Raw genomic sequence first — 7,315 nt, forward strand, 5'->3', positions numbered from 1 at the left:
AAACCTAACCTGGATTGGAATAAAGAGTGAAAAATGTTCCACTGAAACGGAATTCAACAGGACTGAGTGTGAGTTAATCACTTCCTGCCTTGTTGAGGAAGAGATGAGGAACCTGTTTACAGTTACTGCATAATAAGTTAAAGTGTACATGGCCCATTCCCAAATTGCGGGCACATTTGAGTCTGTTACTCATCGTCAACTCTGTTATTGTTAAACTGTTTAAACCATTAACAGAGTTGATGGTAACAGAGTTGACATTTTCCACCATTTTGTGCCTTAACTCCCATGTGCTAACCTCAAACCAGATACCACATGGCATGTCTAAAAACAGAATTTCATGGATTTTCATCATATTGTTTTTAAACAATTGAATAAGAGAATCACTGCAATATCACAATAACAGATATGACAAATAATTAATCTGCTGTTGGTGTATCCTCAACATTTTGTATAAAATAATGAGAGAAGAAGCATGACATACCTCACTGCCTTCTAGATGTTTCTCACCAGAGGAAGTGACATCACTGGTTGCAGGTCACAAGCTTTTTATTAGAACTTTTTGCAGATTTTTATGCGGTTTTATAACAGAGGTAACAATTGACCAGGACATTGGGACAGACACAAAATTTATTTTTCATTACTGAAATTACATATTATACAGAAAATATATATTGTATACAACTTAGTGCCAAAAGTGTATTGGTAAATCACAGAGAGTATTCATGAAACAAAGCTTTGTGTTTGTACAGCAGAGTTTGTGCTTGGAACCTCTAATCTACGCTTGTGAAATAAAATGTAATTGTCAATAGCTGACAAGCATTGTATTGTACCAGCAGGTGACACCCCACACAAACTTTTATTACAGATTTATCGCTATGAGCAAGCCTGTTTTACAAAGCTTGACTTGAGAATGTCATTGCACAAAACCCACATGACCCACAGTGTGAGCTAGGTGACTTCCTACATGTCCAACCAATGACAAAGAGTTCAATGCCAGGTCAATATCTAGCATTGGCTAGCTAACAAACATGTAAAATGTTATAAATTTACAATTTTATGACATCTCTATCACACTGCTATTTATAAAACTGATATGAAAGGAAGTGCAAACATTGAAAATGTTCCAGTAAGTGCATGCTACAGTTGTTTTTTATTAATGTTCTCTTTAGGCACTTAGTGAAATGAAAATCTAATTGATGGTAAAAAATTAATTTAACAATTATATTGTGTTTACAGTTGAGACTGTAAGAAGAAGAGAAGACAGAAGAAGAGAATGACAAAACAGGTAAGTTTTAATCACATTTATTTTTTGTGATCAAATGTATTATTTTTCTAGCACTCTACTTATGCCGGTTGCAGGTTATGCAGGTTTTAAGCTGTTCTACTTATGCCTGCAGGTTTTAAGCTGTTTGGTGTGTTTTATTTGCTCTTTATCCAGTCAAAATTAAATATTTTATGAGGGGTATAAATCCAGTATTTGTTTAGTTGAAGATACAAAGTAAATCAGAATTTCAAAATGGTCTTCTTAGTTTTAAAACTGGCAATCTGAGTTTACTTAAAATGAATGTTGGAATAATAACCAAGCAGAAATAAAAAGGGAATATGTACAAACTGTCTTTGTGAGCTCAGATAAACATGTTAACATTTAGTGAATTTCCAAAGGTTGGCAATAATGTGACAATCCAAAAATATGTCTCAAAGGGTAACAGGAATGTTATTCCTGCAGAAATCAACTTCATCTGAGATGGGGTTACGTGTGCTCCATGGATAACCTTGAAATGGATGAGCTGGTGAGGTAATTTTTGAGAATTGCAGGTAACAATCACATAATAGGTTTGGTATGTAGTATGTAATTCTTGGTATATAGTCCATGATTTCAATGGCTAATCAACTTTGCAGTCTGAAACAGGAAATGAAAAAGCAACTCCATTTTTGGTTTTAAGTTGAAATGGAAAAAAAAAAATACTTGCCACTGATATCAAACCGTTTTCACAAATCTGTGATCAAAACTGACATACTTTTAGCAGTACTCTGCAGCAGAATGCCAAGTGTCCCACCTAGCTTTACATATTTCCAAGGATATTTTTGTTAAAGAGGAACCCTTCTCCATAATTGTGTTCCTCAGATGTTCCATGAAGCATACTTTCCTGCTCAGAGAGTTTTGATATTTTTTTGAAACAGGCAACCAGTCTGTCAACTTCAGGGAAATCGCTTGCCCCTACTCGCAAGTGCCACTATGTGTGCATTGCAGATTAAGTGCTGATAACTGAGCTCCTATGGTGACACCTGGAATATAGAAATACAGGTTTTAGTTCACGCTGGTGACATGGTTGAGAAAACTAGGAGCCCTACTCATAATTTACATTGTTCTTTGTGTTTGTGTGAGACAACAAAATTAACCAGTGAAACCTGTCATTTCCATTACAGCTGACTACTGCTAGGAATGCAAATTCATCTGTCAGTAGATATGAAGCATGAAGGTTGTGTTTGAAGTGGTTATACCTGTAATTTTATTTGACTTGGTGTCTGTCAATGGGGTCGCACCTGGCCACAGGTTATCAACCCTCTATTTGGACATCATAAACCAGGGAAAATAAAGGAGGGGGTGTAGCAGGGGTACTGTGATCAGCTGAGACATAAAGGAAGTGGTAAGTGTCATTTTTATGGTCTGAATTGGCTCCTAAGTTTATAACAGTGATGTGGCAAGTACAGAATTGACACTGATGTCAAGCTCATTTCATGGCAAGAAAATTTACAGCAGGGTAAATATTGAATGTATATTAAATTAGTGCATTTAGATCTTAGATTAGTGCATTAGAAATTTGTTAATCTTGATCTGTAATCCTGTTGTATTCATTTTTATATGACTATCATAGGCTTTTATTAGCAATGAAGTGTGGCATCGAGACATGAATTTACAAACATACGCACACACACACACAGACACAGACACAGACACAGAACGGGCGGGGGGCGGGGGGGGGGGGAAACACACACTCTACATCCTGCTGAAACTACTAAACATGCTTGCAGTGTTTTTTAATCCTACTCCTGGAGGCCCACTGTCCTGCATATCTTCTATCTATCTATCTCTCAGTTTCCGCTGGTTAAGAAAAAGTGGGTTAGTTGTGGTAATCCTGCCTTGTAATTGCCTGCAAGTGCACTGCAACCCAGTGTTTTTTTGGCAAGGTGGTGATTTCTATTTAGCTTTGTTTTTGCATTTTGTGATATATCTGTGTATATATATATATATATATATATATATATATATATATATATATATATATATATATATATATATATGTATGTATGTATGTATATATACACACTACCTGATGGGTCTCCCACCTAATTGAGAGTGGTGTAGTTCTGAACTAGCAGTACGAGGGCGAGGTGTGTGAGGAGCACTTTGTCGGGGCCACAATAAGATCTTTCTGCACATGTCCACACTTGCAAAATGACTTATGGTGAAATGTGTATGCTTGTGGCAACTTTGTGGTCTCACATCAAGTCAAGCTTTGTGAAGGAGAGCGTTTAACCCATACGAAAATGACTTTACTACTGTTGGGAGAGTACCATGCATTTTATGGTTCTTTGCCCTGGGCTGGGTTTTTATGATTCCTTTCCCTACTCAAAACCAGACCAAGGGCAGATAAGATAAGTCAACAAATACACACACAGCAGGCAAGAGGGCAAATGGCCTACCGCCATAAATACCCCTAAATCAGTGACCACAGGTCATGTACCTACTTAAAATAAGCAGCCATTGCTTTAAGATTGCAAGAATTTACCTAGTCAGATACTTTAAACCTCAAACTAATGTTTGCCTGTTTGGATTCACATTTGATTTTTGCCAGATAAAAGCGGAAGTAGGGTGTGGTATGCCTTCGTTTACTGATAATTACATTAATTTGCCCCTCATATGTACAATCCTTGGCTAAACGGTGGCCACAGTCATGTTTGGTTTAATCTGACAGAGGTTCAGGTGCAAAAATACTTCTAACATAATATTAAAGAACCCTGCCTTTTCAGCCAATCTTAAAGTTACTTCTTAAAAACAGTAACATCCAGATAGACCACAACTGCAGGGGATTTCCTTCTCTCCCCCCCCCCCCCCCCCCTTCTCCCCTTCCTGAGCACAATCAGCATGCGCGTGTGTGTGTGCTTCTTTGTGTGTATCTACATGTTCGGATCACTTGCCCACAGTCAATTGTACCCTCACGTCATGGGAAAAATGTTGGAAAACCCAATGTCGTGTGACGACGTGTATTTCTCAATATAGCAGCAAAACCACCATTTTGCCAGTTCCTCTTGGCCAACTCTCCTCTCAACCCATGCCTATTAATGTTTGGTGTCATTGCGATGCTCATGAAGAGCCGAATGTGAAAATGATAATCTCGAAAATATATCTGTTTGGATCTAAAGCACAAAATTAAGTCCTGAAGAAACTTCCAGGCACTCCCCCACCATAAAATTAATTATGTGTGGGTCAGGGAGTTGGAGAGAGCTTCTTCTTAAGTCAGGCCTAGAACAGGCTTCAATACCTCAATTTTGCCTATGCTCAGTCTGTGGCTCAGTTTTTGCTTGCGCTCCATCCAATTTGCTCAGTTTCTCCTGCAACTTTTTGGATTTTTCCTTTTGGAGTGGTTTCTGTGTTCTTCCTTGGGAGAGAAGAAACTGGCTTGGCTAATTTTCTTTTCACGCATCCATTCCGTGATCCATCCATGTTCCTGTTTTGTTAATGTCTTTGTCAGGAGTGACACTATGCCCAAATAGTTCGCCCTCCTAGGGATCCGCCCGCCACAAGAATGCCAGGACAAGGTGAGTAGGAGCAAATTTATTCTTTTTTTAAAAAACACAAACTTAACACAATTCATAAAACCTGAGACGCCGCTATCCCTCTCCCAGCGAAGCCCTTCCCCCTATCCTTCTATCCACCCCTGTCTGCCCTCCCCGGCTACAAACAGGCAGGAACGCTACCCAACCGCACACACCAACAAAAAAAGAAAGGGAAAAAAAAAGGAATCCCCACAAACACACACACACACACACTTCGCCTCACTGCAAACACCCGTGATCTGGCGTCCCCGCCCACCTGGACACCGGGAGAGAGAGGACTACTCAATTTCACCACCGAGGGGGAAGTGCTGCCGCTGCGGGGGAGGCTCCTCACACGCACGCACACCACACAAGAAGTACATACGAAAATGAAAGTATAAGGGGGGACGTAGCTCAGCCCGCGCCACACTGCCGGGCTTCGCCTACGTCCCTGTAGCGAAGGGCGAGAGCAGTCACCCCGCCCGGCCTTGCTCTTTGGCGTTGCGGTCAAAGTCGCATGTTTGATACCCCGTAGACCTGGGTTCAAGGCCGGGCGGGGCGACTGCTCTCGCCCTTCGCTACAAATGGTGTTAGAAGTGGGATGGCTGGCTGTGAGGCCATCGGAAGCGTGCCTGGTGTGTGAGCCATATGAGGGACCCCCAGGTTAGGTTGACCCCGGTGTGAAGGACCCGAGATGGGTGAAGCACGGTGTGAGGGACCCCAGAGATGGGTGAAGCACTGGTGAGTGGGGCACCCTGGGATGGGAGAAGTACGGCACGAGAATGCGTGAGGGACGCCATGGTGCGTGAAGCGCATGGGCGCGCTTCCCGAAGGGGAGGGCAGTGTGACGGAGTGCCGTCACTACGGTTGGAGTATGCGCTCTGACTGCCATACCAACGAGCCTGGCGCTTTGGCGTCGCGGTCAAAGTCGCATGTTTGGTACCCCGTAGACCCGGGTTCAAGGCCGGGCGGGGTGACTGCTCTCGCCCTTCGCTACAGTCCCAACAAAAAAAAAATAAACTCCAGACAAGGCCCCCGCGTCACTCCTGCGGGGACTGGCAGTTCCGGCAGCGACCCACGTGTTCTCCCCGGTAGTAACTCCGCCGGCTCCGTGGGATCGCACTGATGGAGACACAGAACAGCAGCCGGTCAGACCTCCCTCTCCACCCCGTGCTGACCCACGCACTCTCTCGAGGTTCCGTGGTGCCACCTCCCTTCCAGCTAGGGGATCCACCTCCCCAGCACGCACTTCCACGGGGTGGGGGTTCTCTTCGACCCCGGCTGCGTCCGGAACCAAGCGATGTTTTCCCCGCTCCCTCAGGGATTCACCGCTGGAGCCCCTTCGGTCGCCGCTCTTCTGAACCGCCTGAAACGCACAAACACACTCGCACATCCAGCACACCAAGCAAAAAAACCGAAAGAAATTAAACAAAGCAAACTCAAAACCCGCTCTGGGTCACGACTCCCAGAGCTCAAAGAAAAACGGCAAACCAAAATAACAAACCCTAAATTCAGCCGTGCCGGCACGTTCAAAAGAAAAAAAAAAGAAATCACAAAAACCTAGCTTCACGCTAAAACCCCGTGTGGGAACCTCCGTCAGCGTCTCTGGCGTGCTACTCCCACTCACCTGCCTAAATAGTCCCGGCGAAATTGCTTACAGACAGGCAACAGGTGCGGAGCACACACCAGGCAGCGAACACCGTCAATTTCCAATTATCCAATCCCGAGCCCCCTCGCTCTCCCGGGGAGTGCAGCGCGATCATGTCAGGAGAAACTCCTGACATCTTTATGTAATTTTGTGTCTGTTAAAGTAGTGGACCAGGTCTGTAGCCCAGACTCTGAATTTTGTCTTTGTCTTAGTGTAACTGCTCAATTTATTCCAGTTGTGATTGTATGTTTCTGGCAAAGGTTGATCCACCAGACTGCTCATTTCCTATCAACGAATTTGGCAATTTAATTACATTTTTAAAAATTATTTTACATGTTGGTTAAGTGAGGAGTTTTAGTAATTGGTGTCATTTGTGTTCGGTATTCAGAGTGCCGGACGATAAACAAGGGCATTAATTTCTAAGACCCCTGGGTTCAGACTTGGGTTCCCATTTCCCTGACACTTCTTTAATTGTCAATTCTGAAATGTGTAACTGATGATATAACTGATGATATTTCGATCAATAATTCAAATCTATCAATATCTAATTCAATCAGCTGTATTTCATTACATTACATTATATTATTGGCATGTAGCAGATGCTCTTATCCAGAGCAACTTCCATCCGTCTTTAATTTTTCAGTGAAGTGAAGGCTCCTTCCTCACAATCAAGCTTTAAAGAACTTTTCTATGGAAAGAACACCCTATGGGAAAAATACTATGTATTTTTGCATAGTTCCAAATTGCATTTAAAAGTACAATTTTGGGTTTCCTGATTGTTTTCATGGTTGCTCTTAAATACAAATGGGCTAAAACTTCAAATATCAACCATACACTACATATGAAATG

Source organism: Megalops cyprinoides, chromosome 16, assembly GCF_013368585.1.
Source record: "Megalops cyprinoides isolate fMegCyp1 chromosome 16, fMegCyp1.pri, whole genome shotgun sequence".
NCBI classification, from domain to species: Eukaryota; Metazoa; Chordata; class Actinopteri; order Elopiformes; family Megalopidae; genus Megalops; species Megalops cyprinoides.